General features: G+C 37.1%; 1 protein-coding gene across 5 annotated transcripts in view; it reads left to right on the forward strand.

Moving 5' to 3' along the window:
- CSRNP3 (cysteine and serine rich nuclear protein 3) overlaps positions 1–26,491 on the forward strand; it is a 198,369-nt gene that overhangs the window by 122,993 nt on the left and 48,885 nt on the right. The gene's annotated exons all lie outside the window — the stretch shown is intronic.

A 26,491-nucleotide genomic window follows, 5' to 3' on the forward strand; every position in this document is an offset into this window, starting at 1 on the left:
GAAACAAACACACTAAAATCAAAAGCATTGCCTTAAACAGGCAAAACTAATAGAAAATGTAATGAAAGGGCAATTACAATGATCATGGCAGATAAAAAACCATAAAATATTCAGGGACAAGGTTATTGTGTAATGTAGGGGATCTGCAAATACATTTACATATGTCATGATGATATGAAATGAGCTTTTGTTTTTGATTTAAAAGAAGATGCATTGTACCTATTTGGTCTTAATATTAATAGTGATAATAGCAACAACATGATCGTCTGATGGAATTTCATGAAGATCAACAGAACAAGTGAGATAATATACATGAAAGAACTTGGTAAAATGTTAACTACTAAGCACATGTTATATTGGAAATTATGATCATAGCTAACATTTCTTGGGTACATAAATGCTCCAATAGCTTTATATACATTATCCCTACTCTTTGCATCAATTCTGTAAGTACCACTACCTTCAATTTAAGAGGAAATACCTGAGGCTCAGAGGCTAAGCATCTTGCCCAGTATCACACACAATTTGAGCCTAGGTACATATGTGTATGTGTGTGTCTCATTCCATAGTCTTCACTTTTTCCATTACCTCATGCTTCCCCTTAATTGTATAATATTGGACATATCTTTAAAATGTTGTTTATTGTGAATTGTAAAAGAATTAGGTGAATTAGTAAAGAGATGAGTTATGTTTCTGGATATAAAGATAAATAAAGTTATCAAAGCTTTCCACATTAATTTATACATATGAGTATAATATCAATAAAATCCTCAAGGGCATTTTCTTAGAAGGCAATAGAATGATAAAAATCGATTTGGGAAAATAAGCTAATGAGAATAAAGGTATATTTTAAAAAAGAAACTATAAATGTTGAAAAGCCATTCCAGATCTCAAATCATAATAGAAGATTATATAACTTATCTTTTTTGAAACTCTGCTAGATCTAGGAAAGTATAGAAAAATCTCAACATGTTATATATAAGAGTTTAATGTAAAAGAATAGAGCATTACAGAGCAATGGCAAAGGGAAGAAGTAGTTAATAAATGGTTGTGGTGTTAGAGTTTGAAAAAGAAGTAATTTAGATACACATCTCACAACATATGCCAAAATACATTCCAGATGGATTAAATAGATAATTTAAAAAAATCAAATTACGGGGATATTGCTTATTTATCAGACATTTGGTAGGATCATTACCTGATCTTTGAAGTAACAACAACAACAAAAAACTCACATTGCAAAATACTTATAATAAATACATTATCTATTATATTTAATTTAGTAAAAAACACATGTAAATTTTTTAGATAACCCCCAAAGGCATTCCACACAATAGCAAGTATGATTAACGAACATTTGAAAACATTAAACAATAATAATAACAATTCAGATTAAAATAATCCTAATGATATTCCATTAGTATGAAATCACAGAAATTTCATCTCCATGAAATTAGCACTCCTCTCTCCAATAAAAACTACTGATACCTAAGTGCTGGTGAAAGTCACAGTGTAAATCATAGGTACATACTTTGTGACTGATGGCAATGAAATTTAGAAAGCACTGGGTTAATATAAGAGCCATAATAATATTCATATCTATAAGTCTGTACTTCAGATAATTTACCTGAAGGGGGAAACATCAAAAACAAGTGGAAAACTACATAAGTGAAAATGTTGGTGGTTAGTGGTAGTACCAAAAAACGGGGGTTAAAAAAAATGGGGGTTGGAGGTGGAGAAGGGAAAGATAACATGTCTCAGAGAAGGAAAATGCTTTAAGTTATGGTGACTTATACAGTTTATTTTCATGATAGTTATGAAGACCTTATGACAATTATGTAAAATAAAATGCTCATGAGATAATGTTAAGAAAAATCAAACACAAAATCTTAACATACTGTCAGGGAAAATCTAGTATGCATAAAGGCAAGGAATGGTATGGCGCCCTAAGCACTGAAAATGATTTGATTTTTTGAGGTATTAAAAAGATGGATGGATTTTCATATTTATTAATTTAAAACAAATAAGTTTTAAATTTAAACTAAAACGATAACTGTAGTTCAAATTGTGTTTGTATATGTGGACAGCAGATTGAAATGGTGTGATCAGCTAAATCATTCAATACTGCAGCTAACTAGTAAAAGCTTTTATAAGTTAAGTCTAACAGAAATGATTTTTCCTATTAAAGAAAATAGACCTATTTTATGATGTCCAACAAGTCATCAAAATGGGGGCACTGGCTGGCTCAGTCAGTTGAGCATGCAACACTTGATCTCAGGGTTGTGAGTGCGAGCCCGATATCGGGTATAGAGATGATTAAAAATAAAATCTTAAAAAAATTAAAATACATATTTAAAAAGAGAAGTTATCAAAATATTTCAGCTCATCATTTATTATCAGTGGTAGCTGGCAATGTGTTAGTTTACTAAATTGCTGATTTAACTGTATTAAATGAAATCTGACAGAGATTAATTTTTAAAGATAATTAAATGATTAACTAAAAAGTGCCCTTTTCATTAAATAGTCTGCTCAGGTCACCATATTCATATTATGGAGAGGGGAGGAAAAAGTGGGAGGAAAAAGCACAGAATCAAGAGATAAAAATTCTACCTAGGATATTTATTGTATGAAAGACCTGAGCATGTTAACTAATGTGAGAGGGGTAGTTGAAAGGCCTTCTTGTTTCTAGAAATGTATTTCTAATTATTCACTTGCCCAAAAATTTATATACAAGTTTTAAGAAAATTTTTTTTTCATCTCGATTAAAGTATGTACTTAGCGGCAGTGGTCTTATCTGCATGTAAATCTATGGATATAAACTTTTAGGAATGTTATCATTGGTGAATCCTGTTTATTTAATATGTCTCTCCACTTTCCAAAAAAAACCTGTCTTAGAGTAAAGAAGGATTTTTGATGACTATCAAATTTGTGTAGCATTAGGAAACCAAATTTAGTTTCACATTGAGAGTTTTTTAAATGTGGTTATTTAAATCTCACCCATCATGAGCTCATCTTTCGAATTAAAAATACCCCATGTACTCAGTGCTTTATAGGCATTAACATATTGTGTAACATAACATTTTGTTGTCATTACAGATAGAGGCATTGATAAGATTGTTTGGTAAGTGTCAGCAGCTATGGTAGTAAAAAATTCCATGCTATTCTAAGCTTTCTGTAAAGATATTCAATTTGCAGCACATCACATTATGATAATAAAAGCTTCAAAATATAAATCAATAAGGGAATTATGCCTTTTTCCATGGACTTCTGAGTTTTGCTGGCAACTCGCATGCTCACCGGCGATCAACCAAAGTCATATCTTATACTTCCCTTGAGATAGAAGCATCTGGATTCTGTATTGCTGTTGAACGCTTTGTTTCATCAAATCCCTGTGGCTCTATAGCCAATCAGCCTGTACTTGAGCGCTGTCGAAAGGAAAGCTGCAAGAAGCTAGAGAGGAAGGATTTTTTTTCCTGCCCTCTCAAGGTTCTTGGCACTTCACACGAGTAATGAGAGGCTGTGTGATGAAACATCCTCCCAAAAGGAACACATTATTTTTCCTGAAACAGAGTGTTTCTACAAATAAATGTACAGTATTTAGGAAGTGAAAATATCAAGAGGTAAAAGAATAGATCTACACTGCGCATGAAAGCAGGTAGTCGATGTCTCACATAGGGATACTATTTTCTAACTGATAAAACACTTTCACATTCTTGAGTTCATTTGATATCCCAAAATTGTCATGTAACCATTTTATAAAAGTAGAAATTACCATTCAGAGATGTATTCCTAATTTACCCAAGAGCTAAGATTATAATGTTTCCCTCCCTCCCTCTTTTTTTCTTTCTTACTTCCTTCCCTTTTCTCTCTGAACCTGCACAGGGCATAAGTATGCTACCATGCTCACCCAAAAAGGCTGTTTCTCCAATGTCATTTCCCTCCCACTGACTGCACATTTCTTAATGGGATTAGAGATAGAGAATTCACAGAAAACAGATTTTGCCATGAAACTTTGTACTGGAAGTATGACTGAAACATACCTATTCTCTTACCCAAGCAGTTAAAATGCATTGAAGATTTAGATTCAGTTCCAACAAATAGAGTGTATCTTATGTTCCAAGCTCTGAGGTAGTTGCTTTCAGACATGACAAAGTGATAGACTACAAGTAGTAAATACAACTTAAAAATACAGGGAGAGACCATGTCTACACAGCACTGTGGTTTACTTCGAGAACTTACTATGCCAAAGATAAATGTAGCAATCTGCCTCTGAGCCTTTGATTTTTCAAACAATGGAGGAGTGTTCAGGCAGAAACCCAACACAGGAGTTTTAAGGGAAGTCTTTGATTAAGCAGGAGACAGGGTCACATGACCCTCAAAATCTCCTTTATACTCTGTGATGATATGATTCTAAGAACAAGGATCAGAATAGCATCTTAAGTTAGAGCTGAGACCAAGTAAGAAAAGGTAAGCAGCATAAGTCAAGAAAAGCTACTATTAAACTAAGAGATCTCCAGACCCTCTGCATCCCCTTATGTTGAAGAAGGCCAATTAGCATGGCCCTTGTCAATCAGGCCTGGAACCAGTTGCAGATACACTTATACTAGGTCAGTGTCCCTATCTGAACACCAGACATGGACCAGTTGAATAATTAGGTATTTAGTTGGTTGGGGATATGGGGATATGGGATATAATTTAGAGTGGAGGAAGATATGAGTTAGTGGTCCATTTAGAAAATATTCATTTGAACCTACTGTAAAGTCCCAATTCCAATGCAATGGAATTGTTTTCAGATCATCTCGTCTGAGAGATCTGAGAGATCCAGTATGATGAGTCGGAGATGGTGCCTCCATTGCTGCCTCCTCTGTCAGACCGTCCTTCAGGCTGAAATGTCTTCTCTGCCTCCCAGTCTCTATGAGGTTCAATACCTGCTTTAAGGGTCACATCAGATATTTCTTTCTCCATGAAAACTTTACCAAGTCTCTCATTTTACTCCACTCTTTACCTGAATCTTCTGGTATTTTGCCAACATTCAAAAATGTTGACAGTGGTTTTGTGTCTTCTTTCCATCCCAGGATCTCCCCCCAAACCATGATGTCAGTAGCCCCGTGAGGGCTCATTGAACCATTGGCCTCATATTTCCTTGACAACCTCTGTTCTGAAGTCTTTATTTCTATCCCATTTCTGTCCTTTACCTCCACTCCATTCAGCTGCTTATGTCCACAGCCTCACCCATAATATTGTTACAAACTAGAACAGCCCTACCCCCCAAAAATCAAATTTCAGTGTTCCAAACTCAGACCACAACCCCTTTTCCTCCCATGTCCTTCCTCCCCAACCACTTTTTTAACTCATCCTCTTGTTTTCCCCAATATAACACCCACCTCTTGTTTTTACGTACCTTTCTACCCTTTACCATTTGCTCCATTATTTCTGTTTTTTGGTTTTTTGTTTTTTGATTTGGAGGCCAGGACTCTTCACCATTTTCCTCCTGTATTCTTCACTCCATATTCCCTTTTTATTCAAATATCTGAAAACTTGAAAGAAGTTTTGAAGAAAATAGCCAAAACTGTGTTTTCAGATTCAGTGCTCATGGTTGCCATGCTGCCATCCTGCTAGGCACCCCCGGTCGGCTTTCTCTCCCATCTCACAGCGCAGAGTGTGTCAGACTGGCGTCACTCCACCTCCCACCTCGTACACAGCAGACCTTTCCTTCTCATCATGGTGGACCCCGCCTTCAATATTTGTCTTTCTCCCTTTAAGCAGGGCACTCAAAATGAGTTTTGAAGGAATGAGTGTAAGCTCATTAAAGGCAGGAACTAGGTCTTTGTATGCCCAGCTTCTTGTAAGCCTTTAATGAATATTTGCATAAATGGATGAAGGAATGGATGCTTATTAAGCACATGCTGTTTGCTATTCACTGCACAAGTAGTAGGAGCTAGAACTATGAAAGTACATGAGACATGATTAAGCTTCTGTAGAAACTCACAGTCTAATAGCACTGAAGCACATCTCCGACACACCCGAATTCTGTTTCCCATTGTAGTTATTGGTGTACCCACCTTATCTTTTCTGGAGATTTACAGAGCTCAAGCTTGTGTTCTTCTCAGTACTTAGACTGGTGCAAGTTCAATTACTGTTAAATTCTTGATGACGCTTAGCTTTGTAAAGAGTGGTCTTTTTTTAGTACAACTAAACCATACAAAGAAAAAAAAAGAATGCATTTATTGTAGGACTTTATAAGGGCATGGACATCAGTGGGAATAAATACCAATTTACAAGCTAACTCTGTAATTTATGATTTTGATGGGTGTCATTGTGATATATCAGGATCCTGATTTAACAGTTATTATATCCTAATACACGTAATGGTGAACTGTGTTTTAAATAGGGCCCCGTTGTAATTATGTATTCCTAACATGTACCTTTCTGGTTTCATTTGCTTATATATAGCTTTCCCAGGCAGAAACATCACTGTTTAATTGGATGCTGTGCAGCTCTTTATGCAGTCGCTGTATAACACACTTGAGGGAATCCAAGTTGCTTTCACCTTCACCATCCTTTGAATCAGCTCAGAAAAAAAAAGGCATTACCAAGTCAGATCACTAACATTACATAAATACAGTTCGTTTAGTTGTTGTTTGGTTTAAATTCAGCAGCAGGACCTCAGATTTAGCCTTAATAAATGGTAACATTAGATTTAGCTCTTCATTCCAGCTGATCAAAAATTCTGTTATTGTTTTATTTGCTTTTCCTCCCCCAGTCGTGTGTTATATAAATATGTCTCAAATCTGTCCACTTCCCTCCATTCATGTTGCCACCCAAGCACATCTGACTTTCCTCTCTCCTGGACTGCTGCAGGAGCCTTCCAGATGTTTTCTGCTTCCTCTCGTGTGGGAGCCTCAGTCTTATCTCTATGCGGGAGTCCATTGGCTCTCTTCATTTTTCTACTTAAATCCTTAAGGTGCTTTCAGATGTACTCATTGCCTCCAAAACCCTGTACAGCCCCATGATTGAGCCTTTGCTCTCCCCCCACAGCCTCCCACCCTCCTTTTCTGTCCATCTCCAAAATTCGGTCACACTGATCTTGACTCAGGTTTTGTTTTTTTTTTTATGTTTTTATTTAAATTCTATTTAGCTAACATACAGTGTAATATTCCCTTCAAGTGTAACATAACAAACCTTTCCTGCCCTAAGATCCTGCCTGGAACAGTCTTCACATGACTGACTTTATATTTCAGGTTCAGCTTAAATATCAGCTCTTTCCCGGAGCTGTCCCCGATCATTCAACCAAAGTAGGCAGGTCCAAAGTCCTCATGTCTTAGAGATGTATATGGAAGTTTTACAGGAAAAATGATAGATATCTTGGAGTTACTTTCAAATAACCTGGGGGGGGGGGATGAGGGAAAGAGCGAGAAAGAGAAAATAAGATTGAAAAAAATATTTATATTACTCTGTATTTTTATATAATTAACACTTTACATAATTCATTTTAAAAATATGTAGATCCAATTTATCCTAAAATTACTCTGAAAGAGTCAAGGGTTAAAAAATGACCAAGTAAAATTTTGAAAAAGAATAAGGAAAAGGGAAAGCATACTGACCCTTACAGATTTCAATATTTCAAATGCTAAAATAGTTAAAACACATAAAATTAGCTCAGACAGACTGCACATGGAATAAATAAAGAGCTTAGAAACAGACCCACATTTAAATGGCAACTTGGTATGTGACAGAGGACACTGCAGATGAGTTGGAAAAGGAGGGACTGCTCTAATAACTGACCTTTTAACAACTGGCTAGTCACATTAAAAAAGATAAAATTAGTGGGGCGCCTGGGTGGCTCAGTGGGTCGAGCACTGACTCTTGATTGTGAGTCAGGTCATGATCTCAGAGTCATGAGATCCGGCCCCTCTTCAGGCTCCGTGCTCAGCCTACTTAAGATTCTCTCTCTCCCTCTCCCCTCCGTCCCTTCCCCCCAGCTAGTGTGCACACATGTTATCTCTCTAAAAAAAGAAAAACAAACCAAAAACAAACAAGATAAAATTAGATCCCTACCTCTTACCATACATGAAAATTAATTCCCAGTGGACTAAATACCTAAATGTAAAAAAACAAATGAAAACTATAAAACTTGTAGAAAAAAATAGGAAAATATCTTTAGTCAGATATGATGCAAAAAAGACAAAGCATAAGAAAATATGTTTGAATACATTAAACTTGTTTATATGATCAATTATGCCATCAAGAAAGTGAAAAGATGGGCTACAGACTGGAAAAATATATTTGCAATTCATTAACTGACAAGAAATTAGTATTTGAATATAAAAGGAACTGCTACAAAAATAAAGAGCCAATGCAATAAAAAATAGTTATAGAATATGAATAGATAATACACAGAAAAAAAACTAATACAATCATGAACAAATGTTCAATTCTGTTAATAATTAGGGAAATTAAAATTGAAAGAAGACACCATATCACATGTATCGTAATATCAGATTGGCAAAATTTTAAAGTTTAACAATATCATGTATTGACAAGTGTGTGCTGAAGCATGAACTCTCATAATGCTAGTGTGAGTGTCAGATGGTTCAATCACCTAGAAAACCCCGTAGTGGAAGTTAAAAGAAAGATTAACTGTGCATCAGTATAGGATTGGATAACTGTAGTTTGTTCATATAATGATAAATTGGATGATTCTGAACCAAATAGTCAAATTTACATGTGTGTATTGTTGAGTGACATACGCAAACTGCAAAACTCTATATGATACACTTACATAATGAAAACACACAGAGCAACACTATATTTTATGGAAGTAAAAATATGCATAGGAAAGAATGATACCCAGCAATGTGAGGAATGGTACACGTAAAGATGAAAAGTATAAAAATAGGTGGTAGGTGCTTACCTGTACTTTCTCACTTTTGTCTATATTTTAGAAGTAGCAATCTTGGGGCACCTGGGTGGCTCAGTCATTAAGCGTCTGCCTTAGGCTCAGGTCATGATCCTAGGGTCCTGGGATTGAGCCCCGCATCGGGCTCCTTGCTCGGCGGGAAGCCTGCTTCTCCCTCTCCCACTCCCCCTGCTTGTGTTCCCTCCCTCGCCGTGTCTCTCTCTGTCAAATAAATAAATCTTTAAAAAAAATAAAATAAATAAAAGTAGCAATCTGAAGTAAATATGGTAAAATATTAACATCCATTAAATATGAATAGTAAGTACATATTATTTCTGGAAGTTTGGAATATTTTATAATTTTTAATAAGTTCTACATACCTTTCACTAGAGATTAAAGTCTATGGATTATCCCACCATTCTCTTTTCCATCATTTTCTTTCTCAGCACCCTTTTTTTTTCAGTCACAGACAATTTGCAACTATTTTATAGTATATTTGTTTTGGTTTGGTTTTTTGGGGGCGGGGGAGAGAGCATGCGCACACAAGTGTGAATGAGGGGAAAGGCAGAAATGAGAAAGAATCCCAAGCAGGCTCCATGCCCAGCATGAAGCTCAGTCTTGTGACCCTGAGATCATGGCCTGAGCCGAAATCAAGAGTCAAATGCTTAACCAACTGAGAGCCACCCAGGTGGCCCAGTATATTTGTTTATACTTGTGTATTTTTATATTTGTTTATGTTTGTGTACCTGTTTTGTTTAGCATTGTATTCCTATTAGGAAAAGGCAGAAGAGCCCCGTAGCACATTAGAAACTTCCAGGCCAAATTAGGCCATTACGTAGAACTAAATTTAATATATTCATTGAGAGTCTTCATCTTGTCCACAGTGATAGCCAAGTGATATTGCCAAATGTTTCCTTGAAATCCCTTCACACAATTCATTGCCTAAGGGAGCCATATCTTCCCCAGGTGTTAGGCTCTAGGATGCACAGTGACATTTAGAAAAATTCCCATTGGAAATTGCTTCTTGTGCTTATAAAATACACTACCCACTGTTGCGCTATATATACAGTAAGTCCCACGTGGCCTTTTCCCCCCCTGTGGTGTTAAGGTAGAATATTGTTTCTTTAGTTGATCATCAGTGAAGTAGTTGCTGTGTTTGGGAGCCATTGTGAGAGAAAAATATTTAGGTTTTCTGTGATTTTTCTTTCCCTAGTGCGTCAGTTAAATTTGTGCAAATGGGACTCTTGGAAATTCCTTTGGTTTGTTATAATTGGAAAATCCACAACCAAGGAGCCACGAGATTCTCAATCTAGTTTTAGTTCTGTTGAAAGTAGCTCTGATTGTAGTTAAATCATTTAACCTGTTTCTTCATTTGGAAAATGTGAGAATAGATTGATTTTCAAAGTATGGAAATTTGCATAAGTTTCAGGTAATCCTCCTTCCCTCCGAATATAATATGCTACTGATAATACTTTATGCTTGAGTTATTTATATCATATTTGAGGATATCTTTGTGTTTTCAATGTTTATGCTGTGTACCATTGGAATACCTATATACAAGTCCAATAGAATATTCCATTTGGTGATTTTAGCTTGTAGTTTCCACATAAAGAAGTGAAAATCATGTGAATTATTTTAATTGATTTGTTTTGGGATGTCTTGATTAAGTAGATAATATTCTCAAAGCATAGTATATTAGAACTATAAAAGACAGTTTAATAATATAGGACTGAGTAAAAATAAATGATGATATTTAGAGTAAGGAGTTTTATATGTTGGTCTGTTGGCAGAGAAATATTGGAGAAATAAATAGAATATTCATGTGCTTAATGATTTTTAAAAATTATTTTCAAAGCTGTCCTTAGCTGAAATGTGTAAGTGAACACTCTGGAACATCTCATTACCACAAAGGAATATTCTAACTGAAAATTTCTAAAGAAAGTCACAAAAGGATGAAAGATTAGCAGAAATGATTTATCTGGAACATTTTTAAAATGCATAGTCATTTGATATCCTGAAATGTTATTTATAACTGAATATCCACATTTGTCTCATTTATGTGCTAATTGTGTTTTAATATTGGTGAGGTCAACCCTGCTTGTGAACAGATTGTGTAGGCATTTAGACAGTATATTTTAAGAGGCATTTCTGTCCTAAAATATCTTTTACCACATGACTGAAAATTTCATCATGAATGTAATCCCTTTGGGATGACTATATTAAAATATACATATATGTGGCCTATCTAGTAGGTTTAAAATGTGATGTCTGGACTGAAATTTCCTGGATTCTCATCAAAAATTCTCTACTCAGAGGCAAGTAACGTAATTTCTCTGATATTTGGCTTCCTCATCTATAAATACTGATAGAAAACAATACTACTGGGGCGCCTGGGTCGCTCAGTCGTTAAGCGTCTGCCCTCGGCTCAGGTCATGATCCCAGGGTCCTGGGATCGAGCCCCGCATCAGGCTCCCTGCTCGGCAGGAAGCCTGCTTCTCCCTCTCCCACTCCCCTTGCTTGTGTTCCCTCTCTCGCTGTGTCTCTCTCTGTCAAATAAATAAATAAAATCTTAAAAAAAAAAAGAAAACAATACTACCTACATTGTAAGTTTGATGGTGTCTTAAATGAGTGAATATTGCTTTATACTGTACTTGATATTTAGTAAATACCCAAACAGTATTAGCTATGCTAATGATGATTCCAGTGAGGGACAACACAAATTTTATTTTATTTTTAAAGATATTATTTATTTATTTGAGAAAGAGAGAGAGGGAGAACACAAGCAGGGGGAGTGGGAGAGGGAGAAGCAGGCTCCCTGCAGAGCAGAGAGCCAGATGTGGGGCTCGATTCCAGGACCCTGGGATCATGACCTGAGCCGAGGGCAGATGCTTAACCAACTGAGCCACCCAGGTGCCCCAACACAAATTTTATAGTTATTCTGGAAAACTACCTATATAGACAGTAGGTACCCAGAGGAAAAATACATATTTCAGTTATGTTTTTGATAGAGTGGGAGAGACGTCTGGAAAGATCTAGATTACAGATGTAAATCCTGGATCTTCAGATCCAGGCAAGTCATGTAAGTGAGAAAGCAGACAGGTAAATGACAAGAGGGTATGGTGGACCTAGAGTGTATCTTCCTAAAAGGCTTTATATTTAATAATAATAATAATAATAATAATAAACCTATCTAATCCAGTGAAATTCTTCTTCAAGCTATTTTCAGTTTACCATCTACCTGTTTGCTAATCCTGGTCTAGGTAGTGGGACATTATTCAGGGAACATCATGAAATTCAATCACAAGCTGCTGCAGAAGGAAGAATTTCCAGCATACACTCACCATTTTTGTCAGCATTAGTTCTAAAAAAATTGTAAGGATTCAGAATAATAATCCTAGCAGTAATAACTGGCATTTATTGAACTTTCATTAAACGTTCAGTGCTAGGAACTGCACTCACATCTTATGTGCGTTCTCTTACTTAATTAGCACAACCTATGAAGCATCTGATGCTGATTTTAAGTAGGTACCCAGAATCACCAAGCTAATAAGCTTGTGATCTTTGCATCATTCTGACTTGGAATCCTGTACTTTATACATTGTTTCCTGTAATTAATGTTGAAAACAGCATTGTCAATCTTTCTCATGCTAACATCGCCTCTCAGACTTCTGAAAACATCTCCTGACAGTTGGCATTCAATTCCAGAAAATCTAATAAAGTCTACTGCTAATGACTCAAATAGCATAAAGATTCCATTTTAAATTAGAGAAGCTCAATAAATAGTGCATGGGTTGAGTTCACAGAGAATAAGCTCGATTTGCTTACTAAGTCTTGCATGCATATGGCTTTTTGCACTGGCATCATAAGCCTTTGTATTCAAATGCCACAGTCGATAGAACTTTGCCCACTTAGAGTTCTCTGCAGCTAAATCACCCAGTCTCTTTCTGAGTGGTGTTTTCTTTTCCAAGTAAAAGGAGTAGGGAGGAAGGGAAGAGATGCTGACATTGTTATGACTGAGGGGGTAAGACTGGGCATTGTGGCACCTCTCAGCCAGGCTCACCTCCCTGCAGGAAGTGTTTCAGAGCTGCAGGGAAGGGGGCATCTTGGCAGCTGCCTCCTCTTTGATTGACCACATCAGGCTTTAAAAGCATCTATGGGTTCATTAGCATCAGCCATTTGCGGGGCTCTTCTGTAGACCATCTTAATGGGAACGTGTGAGAGCTTTTATGAGTGTACTCCAAGATAGGATTTATGGGAAATAGTCACAGCAAGTGTTTGATGTCTTTTGGACTTATTCTCCTAAACTCTAGGCACCATCAGAACATCAATAAAGCATGACTTTTGTGTAAATATCAGGACAGAGAAGTAAGTGTTGGCACAGGTATTTCTGGGAATGTTTCTGTAACAGTTATCAAGGAGAATTTACTAGAAGAAATGGAGAGTAACTTGGGACTTAAAAGTCAAGCAGAGGGAAGAAAGGAGGGAGAGAGAAGATAATGCAGTCGATTGGACTGAAGATGTATACTTGTATACTCAGAATATGGGATTGAAAGGAAGAGGTAGTGAACAGGAAAACGATTGCAGGACGGAGGGCTGTGCTTGCTCAAGCACACGGCACAGATAGCAAGCACGTAGGTGGTAAATAAACATAGGCATTATGATACCAGTCGTTACTGTTCCAGTTAGCGTCTCTCAAAGTTCCCAGGTAAGAGACAAGAATCTATTGCTACCTCCTAAGAAGGGTGGGCTTCTTTTGAAATGGTAAAAGAAATGTGAGGTTTTCAAAAATATTTACTACTACACTTTACATGCATTAACGCATGCAAGGGTTACAGCAATCCTAGGAAATGGGTATTACTTTTAATTCTAATTATACAGATAATAAAACGGGAGTTCAGAGATTAGTGACTTTTCCAGAGTCCTAAGGGGGTAAAACCAGATTCCAACCCTGGCCAGCCTCACTCTGGTGTTTGACCCCTTAAACATACGCTTTCTTATGGAAACCTCAAAAGACCAGCTCAGTGAAAACTTCATTTCTTAATCCAGGCTTAATCTAAGCTTTGTAGAAATCTATGGGGGTATGATTTAATTTTCTAAGTAGAAAATAAAATCATTGTGAAATGATTTCATTTTAAAAGTCTTTGTTGTACAGCTTTGATTTGTATTGCCTAAAAAGTAAAAACATCTATAATTTAACATATTTGCTCTTGCCTTTAACTCCTCTTTATAACAATCACATTCATATTGTCTAGGAAATATTTATAAAACCACAAGGTGTTTTCCAAAGTGTTAAATGCTATTTGCACTCCTTAAAAACATTATTTTTGTTGTTTTCTTGGTAATCAGCTTGTTCTCCAATTTTTCAAAGTTGTATTTTGTATAGAGTAGCAAAATTGATTACCTTAGAAGTGCTGAATAATAGAACTATACCTGTGTAAAGGAGAGTGAGAGTACTATATGACTTGCATTCATTTTTTTCAAAGGTTTAATGATATATGGGTGAACATATCCATTGTAACCATCAAAACAGTGAAATTCCAAAAAGGTTGTCTTACATATATCAAACAGCTCTTTTTCTTTTGTTTTCATGCTTATTTTGTATTTTGAATCATTCCCACAAAAATTATATTAACATAAAATTTATATTAACTTAATTTTTCAGCCGTGGTGTGGGTATTTGCACCAGGGAAATTGGCAAACACCATACATCAAAATGACCAATTTATTATTTTGTAGATTGTGTAGACTTAAGAAAGCAATGAGATAAAATGTGAATACAAATTAAAATTATGTCATTTCTGTAGCTTTTGCATGGTACATAGCATAAAAAGATGAAAAAAATATTCTTCTAATAGTCCAAAATTATCTTACCTAGCAAAGAATTCATTCATGTCATGGATGAATGAGCTGTCTCAACATGCCTTCAATTCTTCATTTTCCTTTTACTCCTTTACTTAAATGAAAATGTCAACCAATATTTATATCTAAACCACACTTATCTGTCAATTGCAACCAGAGGTTGGTGATGGATACATAATTAAGAAAAAATCAATTGACAGTTGATTCGTGAGAACCAATTGATTAAATGGAATTACAATAAAGAGTATTTATATTTTATTATTATTTGCAAATCATGGGCTATGCATTCTTTATATAAGTAAAATTTATAATAAATGTATGCATTTTTGTGGGGAGCCAGTTGTTAAACATACTCCAGAACACCACTGGGTTTGCTCTATGATTATATTTAAACTCACCAGTTTTTTTGTGTTTTTAAATTTTTCTGCACTTTTCTTTTATTCCTTTGAATGCCCTGGGTATAAAATTTTAGTGTTTTTTAACTGACAAAATATTTTGTCAACTTTTATAAATATGAACTCATTACAAATTCTTAAAACTATAAGAGTTTGGGGGGAAAAAGAATTACATGCCATTCATTACAATGAAATGAAAAAATAATTCGAGTGATAACTTGTAGATATTTGCACTTAAGTATTTAATTTAAAAATCTAGCTTTGCTTTTATGTTTCTCAACTGTTTACAGTCCTCTTTTGCAGCAGGGTTTTGTCTGATGTGTGGTCAGTTAACTCAGTTAGAATTTGAATGTTAATATCAAGCTCAATCCCAGAGTGACTGCTGGACAGCTTTATTCTCCACTGTTACGGGTTAACCCTAATTCTGATCAGATAGCTACAGTATCTGTTCTTCAATACTAAGGAAACTAGAAGATAAATAAGTAAATGAAAACCTATCACAGTAACAGAAAAACACAATTCGAAATGTGTGTGCTGGATAATTTTTGTATACAGACCATAGTCACAAAGGATCAACAAAAATATTCCATCTGTGGCTTTTCAACACAGTTGTGGCAGGTCTTTTTGCTGTGCTGTCTTCAAGCAGTTGCTTGAAAAGCTATGAGTGTCTTTTTTTCCCCTCTCTTGGAAATTGAAGTGTATTATCTTATTAACATAGCTGTCATTGTCATCAACATTAGCTAACATTAACACCCAAATGGCACTGTCATTTAATTGGACTCTATGAAATTCACGAAGTTAGGCGCCCTTGCTACTTAGGAGCAATTGTAGCAGGAAGACAGGATGAACAAGAACTAAACAAATTGCCATTTACACAGATTATGCCATTTATATAATTGTGTAGCTGGCATAAGGAAATCTTTGCTATTCATTCACCTCTTCCCCCTGTCCACAGCGCATACAGTGCAAATTATATATGTGGAAGGATTATAGAGTGCTAGAATAACAGCTGTCACAGGGCCAGGAAATCCTCTGAGGGTTTTTTTTTTTATAAAGGGTTTATTAGGAGAACCAAATTTTGAGTTGGACTTAAAGAATGATGTGGTAATGTATTAGAAGTTAGAAAAAGAAGTGTATAGCGAGATTAAGCTAGATTATCCTTATGAAAGTTATTATTTATATGGTGTGAGTTTGGAAAGCTATTCAAAAATGCTATAACATGTTAGGAACACATTCCTTTTTATTTAGACGCACTTTTTTCATTCTCTCTTTTGGGGTGGTTAATATTAGCACTTTACAGTCACAAAACTATCAGGCACACCCAAGGTAGTATGAGTGATAAGTTTCTTTTTTTTTTTTTTTAATTTTATTTATTTATTTGACAGAGAGAGACACAGTGAGAGAGGGAACACAAGCAGGGGGAGTGGGAGAGGGAGAAGCAGGCTTCCCGTGGAGCAGGGAGCCTGATGCGGGGCTCGATCCCAGGACCCTGGGATCATGACCTGAGCCGAAGGCAGACGCTTAACGACTGAGCCACCCAGGCGCCCATGAGTGATTTGTTTCTAATAGAAGGTGTATGGGGTCCCAGTAGTGTTCTGTGTATCTGAATAACAGAAGAACTACAATAAAATCAAGAAAAGGAACAAGAAAAGAGAACTAAAGCCAAATCTCTTCTAATTTATAATTTTACCTGAAATTGTTCCTAGGAGAATACAGAGTAGATGAGAGATTTATTATAGGAAAATCCCCTCTTCTATATCCTAATTTTCTATTTGTTGAGTTGTGAAATTAAAACTCACACGGTATTTTTTTTCTTCCTGTCTAAACTTTTTTTGACTCAAGTTGTAATCTGCAGATTACAAGTATGGAATCACATTGACTCCTTTTGCTACCATAATAATTTCATTACATTAGTAGTGAGCCTAGGGAGCAAACAGTGCTTTGTGGTGAGTTGGGTTGTTGGCAGCCACGTGCGATCACCCCACCCATACACCCATATTGTACGTCATAGCTGCTGGCAAAATCAAGAAAGTGACAGAAATATCAAGAGAGAACATGTCAGAGAGAGAGAGAACATGTCTTTTTAAATCAATTATAAATTTCTGCACACACAATGTGTAAAGCATTATCAAAAAGAAAAGAGTTGGAGGCTCAGAAATGCTTGCCTTGTATCCTAGAATTGATTTGCTGGCAGATCCTACTATGGTCATTTTGACCTAGGGTATTTCCCTACTAGCTCAATCTGATAAAGATACTGAATTGCTATATAACCACCGAAGTCAAGAGGACTTAGAAATTCCAAGGATAAAGAGTTTAAAGAGTTCTTTAAAACTTAATAGGGAAGTCATTCATTTAATTATTAATTAAGCTAAACTTATTACTCTGGTTGGAATAATAGCCTCTTCCTAAGGATTGGAAATCAAAGAAAAATTCTCAAATGAAGGACATATATCTGAAGTGGGCACCCAAAGGAAATGCACCCTTTTTTCTTCTCTTATTTCTTGGGATTATACAGTGGACCCTCTGTCAGCTGAAACTCTGTATATAACTGTTGACTCCCCCAAAGCTTACTTACTAATAGCCTACTGTTGTCCAGAAGCTTTACTGATAACATACAGTTGATTAGCACATATTTTTTATGTCATATGTATTATATACTGTATTATTACAAGAAAATAAACTAGAGAAAAGAAGTTATTAAAGTCATAAGGAAGAGGAAATACATTTGTAGAACTGTACTGTATTTATAAGAAAAACCCATGTATAAGTAGATGTGTGCAGTTCAAAACTGTGTTGTTTAAAGGTCAACTGTAAATCACATAAGCAAAAATATTTTATTGCAAAAATTGTAAAAAGTTGAATTAAAGGCAGCTTTGGAGTTAATAATTATTGGTAATATGGTTTTCTATAAATATTACAGGATAAACCATCTAAGCAATTTAAAGGTTTACAGTTTTTCTTTTTGATCAATTTGATCCAGCCAGAGTTTATGCCTGTATAAACCTTCCAAAAATTATCTAAGGTATCTGATCATCTACTGTTCAAAAAAAAAAAAAGAAAGAAAGAAACATCATCTGCAAAGTGAATAAATATTTTTAATGTTCTAATTTTTTTTTAGAAATCTATACAGATGCTGTTATATGTAGTTAAATAAAACAAATTCAGTTAAAATAATTACAAGTCCAAAGTGGCTTTTCTTTTCATGTATTTCTCAATTAAAAGATAATGTGGGGGACCCCTGGGTGGCTCATTCGGTTAAGCCTCTGCCTTCAGCTCAGGTCATGATCCCAGGGTCCTGGGATCGAGTCCCGCCTCAGGCTCTCTGCCCATTGGGGAGCACGCTTCTCCCTCTGCCTGCCACACTGCTGCTTGTGTTCTCTCTCTCTCTGACAAATAAATAAAATCTTTAAAAAAAATAAAAAATAAAAATAAAAGATAATGTGGGGGAATGGTAATTTTGATAGTAAAAGGGGGCTTCAGTCTTGAAAACATTGAAAAACCATTGCTCTAGATATTAAAATACAATTTAATCAGAAATAAGGATATGTCCGAGGGTGCTCATAAGGTAGATCATTCAGCACTTACTAGTTTCTCATAGATGTCTCTGTCACTTCCTAGAAGATTACTTTGTACAAATTAACACTACATAAATGTCTATTTTAAGAATTGTGTAGGTTAATAAAGCAGAAAAGTTTTTAAATATTACCAAAGAATTTGTGAAATATTATAAGCATGCCCTTGATAATTTGTGACTGTTTTCCTATTATATCCTATAATGTTAGCCCATAGTGGGTACTGTAACTATTGGTATCCCATAATTGCAGTGGCTGAAATCTTACATTTGGTTTTTACAAGGTGCCTCCTCATTCAGTGGATGCTCACATATATTCTTAGAAGGAACTTATCTGAAGGATATTACATTATAATTCCTTTCTACAACTGAAATATCAATGTTGCCTATGGATTAAATGGCCTCAAATTTTGTTTATCATCCCCCAATTTCATCCTTTCATGTGTATGTATGTGAGATATGATTACATATAATAACAAATGCATATTATTTATTATGATAAATATGCATCATGTAATAAACATCTTATTTTATATGTATATGTGTATATGTATATAATGATCAGTTCTTTAACTGACCTCTTTCTATTCCGTTTTTCTTCATATTTACACTTTCTAAGAGAAATGACCACCACATAGTAACCTCACTTTCTTACCTTATTTTAATTTCTTTCCTCATTGTAAAAGAACATAAAGGTACGGTCACAGTATGATACACTTGAAGCTGGAAACCAGAAGGCAAACTAAAGAAATAGCAGTTCTTGGTAAGCAGTCTTGGATCATTCTAGTCCTGGGTGTTAGGCGGAGTCTTGTCGGACCACAGCTGTTCTTGGCAGCTTTGACTGCCGGCGCCCTACCAAAATATTATTATTTGTGTTCTTCTCGCCTCCTTCGGTCTTTTTTTCGAAATACCATTGACACCAACTCCGGCTTTCTTTCCTGGCTTTTCATCTCACTTTCCTTCCAGCAGGCACAATTTTCCTCAAGTATTCTTCCATTTGATATGCTAAGAATGGAAGACACAAAGAAATAAAACATGGCCAGGCCCTTAAGGAACTCCCAATTTCGCTGATGGGAGAAGAAGATGCAAACAGTTTTCAGCAGAGCAGAAAATGAGTCGGTAAAAACAAGGGAAAATCTGTGAAACAGCACAGAAGCAGAGTGTGTTACTGTTTAAGAGGGATACGGACCGAGAAAGTCTTACAGATGAGGGGATGTTGGAACTCTTATGTTCTTTCATGGCAAATCACATCGTTTCTGTGTTAAAGTGAATTTAGAGTGAAGGTCTCGTCATTGCCCCTCTCTGTCTTTTCTTGGTCTTAATACAATTTATATCACTGAAAAAAAAAATCTATCTGTTTTAAACAGTCTCTCCACATTTTGTCTTCTTACCTGTGTGTGTGCGTAACCTCACACGCACTCTGTCTTGCATCCCCTATTCTGACCCCATTTGTTCCTTGCCTTCCCACTTGATATTTCTACCTATGTGTGATATTGAATGTTTCTACAGACGAGAATGCTTAGTTTGTCCTTCAGAGCCTTCGGCTTTCTTACTTAGAGAATTTTCTTCAGCTCATTTAACATGTCCCCCTACTCTTACAACTCTCAAAGGCAGGCAGGACTTCCCTCTTTGTGCTGGTCTTTTGATTCTACTTTGAAATGTCTCCTTTCTAATTCAACTCTTGCTATATTTCTGCTGTATTTTCCACAGTAAAAAATGATTTCTGAAGTTATGGTGGCAGTCAGAAACGAGAAGGTCTCCAATTGAATTTAAAAAATTCTTCTTCCTTGCAAATAAATATTTTAAATTCTAGCAGCCCATTTCCCTTCTTTCATATGGTATTTTTCCACCATGTTACTCTCCAGCAAATCCTCCCTAATTCTCATTTGGCTTTATAGATCTCTTGATGGATTAGTTCTGGGTCTGTAGTTTTTTGTAAGAGTCAAAATAAGTACTTTGAAAAAACAATGTATTAAAGAGAGGCATATATTTAAATCACTTTTTCTTTGGTATCTATGTATTAGTTTGGCTGCTGTAACAAAATAATAGTAGTTTTAGCTACGTTGTAGAATATAGCTGATGCTCAAGCTTATTATGTAGCTTAAACAAAATGGAGGTTTTACTTCTCTCTAAACATAAGGGTCTACTCATAAACAGCCCACTGCCATATGGCGGCTCCTTGATTTTAGGAACTCAGGTTACTTCTATCCTCTTGATCTATCATGCTTAATGAAGTTTCCATGTTATGGTTAAGATTGCTATTTAGTCCCCTACCACTGTTGTTCACATTCCGACCAGTGAGGAGAGAGTAAGAAAAAAAAATGGGGGAAAAGACACTTCCTTTAAAAACAGGATCCAGAAGTTGCACACACTATTTTTTACTCATACATATTGGTCAGAATCTAGTCACTTCATGACCCCACTTAAATGCCAGCAAAGCCGGGTGACTAGTTTAAAATGGTATGACTAGAGAAGAAGTCAAGATGTTGGGGAAAGAACTACCAGTCTCTATGCCAATGTACACACGTATATTCTACTTTCCTGTCCAACTCAAACCTCCGGTCTTTAAATCCATCGGTACTCCGCCTTTCTGAAGAGTCTCTGTGCCTTTTGATACAATAGGCTCTTGTGCTACATTTATTGTTTCTTTGATGTCCTTAAGCAGCAGAGTCTTCAGCCCTCCAATATTTTGAGGATGTCAAATGGGCTCTTTCCCTTCCTCCTGGATTCCCACTCCTGAGAGTTGGATTCTACTTCTCGGTGGCTGTTGTCTAAGCTTTTTGTCCCGTGCCATTACTTTTTCTAATGCTCTTCTCTTCCCTTTTTGAGCAGCGTCGAGTGGGATGACTCTTGCATGTCTCCTTCTCCCCACAAAGGCAGCTGTCTCCTTGTCTGGCTTCTTCTGGCTCCTCTGGTCCCAGCAGCACGGGAGTTCTGTCACTTTCATTTTTTCATTCTTCTCTGGATTTTCCTCTTGCTACCCCCAATCCCTACATACAGTAACAAGAATCCCAGCTACCCTGTCCTGTCAGTCCTGCTCAGTTACCTTGTTGTCTTCTTTCATCCTGGGCCATAAAGAAGATTCAGGAAAACTATCCTGGAATTTTGGGGGGGGGGGGGAATTAGCCCTTAATTTACATAATTTTGATTTTTTAATAAAGGAATTTTATTATTTTTATTTATTTTAAGCTTTTCCATATATATTCGGAAGCTAAAGGGTAAAATAATCTTTATCAAAACACAGGCCCAGGTTTGGATTCTGAATATGTGCGTCCTACCCTGGTTCCATGGGGCCTCCTGGGGCAGGAACAAAGGTTCCAGCGCCCGCTCTATAGAATTGCCACAGAGAGCTTCCATCAGGCCGGTCCTTTTTTCTTCCTAAAACCTTCTCCAAAGTCAGTCTTTTTTTTTTTTTTTCCTTTGATGTAAGCTTACAATTTCCTCACTTTCAGGGATTTAAATTACTGCAAATGTTCTGTGGTTTCAACCATTTTTTTCTCCTTGATTTTTTTTCCTTTGAGGTGAAATTCACATAAAATCAACATTTTGAAAATGTACAATTTTCTCTCTCTCTCTCTCTCTATATATATATATATATTCCAAAGAATATATTTTTTAAAATTAACCTTGATGTTCTTCATTTACCATGAAGGATCAAGATACCTGTTTCATTATTATTTTTTAACAAAAATGTATACATTTAAGGTATATAATGATTACTACAATCAAGCTAATTCACACCCATCTCCACATCGTTATCGTGTGTGTGTGTGTGTGTGTGTGTGTGTGTGTGTTGGGGGGGGGTGAGAGCACCTGAAATCTACTCTCTTAGTAAATTTCCAGTTTACGGTACAGTATTATTAGTAGTATTACAGTATTATTAGTCATCATGCTGTACATTAGCTCCCTGGACTTATTCATCCTACATAACTACAACTTTTAAGGGTTCGTCCATTTTGAGGTGCCGTGGCACCTGCAGAGTCCCTTGTTGGCCAGCCGCTCTCATCCATTGTTAAACTGGCACTTCATAAATTTCCCCTTAGAGCTCCTTTCTCTTCACAAAAGCTGCCTGGGTTTTCTTCCCTTAACTAAGAAGCCTTCTGTTCGTCCCACAGCCCTCGAGGAAAGCCAAATATACTTTGGAAGGCCAAAGTTCTCACCTTTCCTTCCCCTGCCTCTCCATATTTCCTCCTTTTTCCTAACATCTCATTCCTTTATTTATTCTGTCCACTCCAGTGGTGTCAGCTACCATTCACTAGGATTCTCTTAGGTGCCAGATGTTATACTTGTTAATCTCCACAACCCGGTGGGGGAGATATTCTCATCTTACAAAGAGGAAACAGGCATAGAGAGGTTACAAAGTCTCAAGCAGGTGGGAAACTAAATAGTGGCTGAGCCAGGATGGAAATCCCATTGTGACCCTGGAGCCAACACTATGTCACACTGCCCTTTGGGCACATTTGTCACGTCATGTTTTCAGAGAGGTCATGCAGAATAATTGAAACAGTGCGACCGTCCAAAAGATCCAATTTCAAATCCTGATTCCATCATTTCGGTTGTCTCCTAGGCAAATCACTACACTTCTGAGTTCATTTCCGCACCTGCAAAATGGGGCCAGTGATCCATTCTTTCATTCAAACAATATTTACCGAGCACTTCTTTTGTGCCAGCCACTGTTCTGGCCATTTAGAGGATGGCAGTGAATAAGACCGACGCTACTCTGTTCTCAAAGAACCAAGGTGTTAGTGGGGACACATAGAGTAAGTATACATATCGCGTAGTTGTAAGGGCTCTAAAGAAAAACAAGACAAGGAAAGAAAGGGTAAGGAAAGGCTTTTCCAAGAAGGTGAAACTTAGGCAAAGTAAGTAAGCAGGGAGCCACATGGACATCGGGGATAAGAATATTCTAGGCAAAAGGAAAAGTGCAAAAACCTAAAGGCTGAATTTAGTAGTAACTAACTCAAAAGCTTATAATGATTAAGTTAATCTTTACAGTATATATAAATTGGTATATTTCAGGCACATTAATGTCTTCTTTCTCCCTTCAAAGTTTCCATGTATTGCTAATGCTTAATATTTCCTTGTCCAAAGCATATTCGAGCGCTGAACACATTTAAAAACCTACCGTTTTGCCTCATTGCTCTGACATGCTGGGACTGTGACCAGCCTCCAAACAGGTCAGCCCAGAGGGCCTGCAGCTACTGCTCGCGTTCTGCCACCTTCCATCCTGCTGCTCTGTCCTCTTTGTACCGAGTGACCAAGTGGCTTCAACGCAGTGTGAACCAATCTCTTCCCGCAGGTGGAAGTGCTTCCTCCTTCCATGCTTTTTAACATAGAATTACTTATATTGTCTCATGCCAGAGAAAATGCCCACTCCATGCCCTCAATTACATCCCATTTCCTGACGAACACAATGATCAGATTCTTTATCCCCCCTAGCCGCTCTTCCTTCACCATCACGTAGGCCTGTCGCCGGCCTCCTTCTTCCCCATGTGATACATGGGTGTTTTTGTGGCTTTATGCTTGCATGCACTTTAGAGAAGGTTATTTCTTCAGGGCTTCCTTTGAACCCCTTCACCTCCTATCTCACTATTCTCTTTCAGCCCCTGCTGGTTACCCTGGCTCTTCTATTAATGGGTCTTCTTCCCGCCCAGTATTTGACCACCCTGAGATCTTGTGGAAACCATTGAACTTGGGCTTGATGTTCCCCCTCGATATTCTCCTTCCACTCCAGGGCTGAGACCTTTACCTCTGACGCAAGCTTACCAATCGCCTCTGTAGTAATTTTCCTTTCATTTTCTTGATGTCCCCATTGTGTCTCCTGAGCTAGTTTGTTTGGCTTCCCACCACCTGAAATCCTTTGCCATTTCCCCTGCAAGCCCTTTTGCACTAGCTGCCTTTTCCATTTTAGCCACAAGTAGCTCTCCTGAGTTCTGTTCCCTTTCACTCTGGACCCTTGAAGTAGGCATAGCTTTACTGGGAAGTGATTTGTGCTGGTCTGTTTGAAATAGCTTTCTCTCTCTCTTTTAAAAAAGAATGCACTCATAGTCTCTCTCCTTTGAAACCCCACTTTTCCCTTGACATTGCAATGATTACTTGAGTCACCCACAAACTATGTTTTTGGTGCCCTCCTTCATTAGTTAGAAGCACTATCTACCTAAAAGAAAATGTCCCAGTAACACTTTCTTCCTCTTTTCATACGACCTCACTTAGTTTTTACAAATATTGCCCCACCCACGAGTAAATACAGTTGAATAAATACCTTTATTTTATCTTCACCACCCAGGGACAAGGTCAGTGTATGACACTTGTTCTTCTATGGATGAAAAACTATGATCTGAGAGGTTGTGCAATTCCACAGCCCCTCCCCCCCAAGCACACAGTCAATAAACAGCTGCCAGTTGGACCCTGTCCTCTGTAGACCCTCCCTCTCCAGTGCCCTCTTACACATGCCCCAGCAAGTGGCACTGGGGCTGTCGATGCCTTACGATGCTTGCTGAAACCAACTAAGGAACTAACAGATTCTCTTGGAGCCGTCGTTGAATGCCTAAAGAGCATGAGTAGTTCTTAGCCTCAGCCTATTCCATGGAATTGCCTCAAAATGTTTCCCGCTACTCTACTGCAGTATCATTTTATTAGTAAGCCTTACCCTTAGATTTCCGGGCAGGGGGGGTTTACTTCTAGTCTGGTTTAGTAGACTCGCATTACCATTCAGCCCTGGGGGATGTGCTCCAGATATGTCCCTACCCCCAACCACAAACATACTCTTCTTTCTGGTCTGCTTTATTCTCGTGACACCATTTTATGCCCTTTACCCCCTATTCTACCTCTCTTGTCCTCTTGGTTTACCAATGTGCCACCACTTACTAATTACTTTCTGTACTTACTAGCTCCTGATTCATGCACCTCATTCACACAGATAACGAAAGCTCCCGGGACTTTTCTTCAAAATGCTATGAATTCCAGAGGGCACGTATGCTCTCCCTATCTCTGTGAAGCTGCTGGAGCACCGTAGATAGGTGACTGGTCCAAGGTCGTTCGGTTACTCGTCAAGTCAGGAGAAAGGGCAGAATCCGAGGCAGAGTGTCATCTTGTCCCTTCAGCATCGCTCATGAAATATTCAACCAAGGGACAAATGAAGATATCTCTAGACATGTTCGTCTCCCATTAGTAAACATTAAGCCCCAGGACCATCAAATTACTGTTTGAGAAAACCTGAAGCAGTGGCCAAGCATTAATCCTATTCGATCACCCTTTTCTTCCCTTTAAAAGTTTTCGTCTTTATGTATCGTCATTTTGCATTCTACCTTTCATTGATTTCCTCTTTTATCCCTGGATGCCCTGCCTGCAGCATTCAGGAGACCATTCCTTCTCTCAGATCTAGAGGACCCCAAGCTGATTTCCTGTGGTTCAGTTCTCAACCACTTTAAAGAAAGGTTGCAGCTTTTCCTTTTGTAGTCAGGTGAATTTGATTGTTTAAAACAAGCTCGCTTTCAAAGAACCTCAACAGACTCTACAAAAGCTTAATCATCGTTTCTGTATGTAGACTAAAATAAGACCTAGAGCACACCACCCAAGGGTGCCTGTTCTTTGATTTTTGAAGAAATAAAAAAGCCCCTTTTTGTCTCCTCTTTTGCCTGAAAAATTAAATTCTAGTATTCTTAGTGAACAATGTATTAATCCTAAAAGCATGCATATGTATTTTGAATTGGTCTTTTCATTTTTAATTGCAATTCTTATTTCTTCTACACCTAAATCTGACTCCCT

The sequence above is a fragment of the Halichoerus grypus genome, chromosome 4, assembly GCF_964656455.1.
Source record: "Halichoerus grypus chromosome 4, mHalGry1.hap1.1, whole genome shotgun sequence".
Taxonomy (NCBI): Eukaryota; Metazoa; Chordata; class Mammalia; order Carnivora; family Phocidae; genus Halichoerus; species Halichoerus grypus.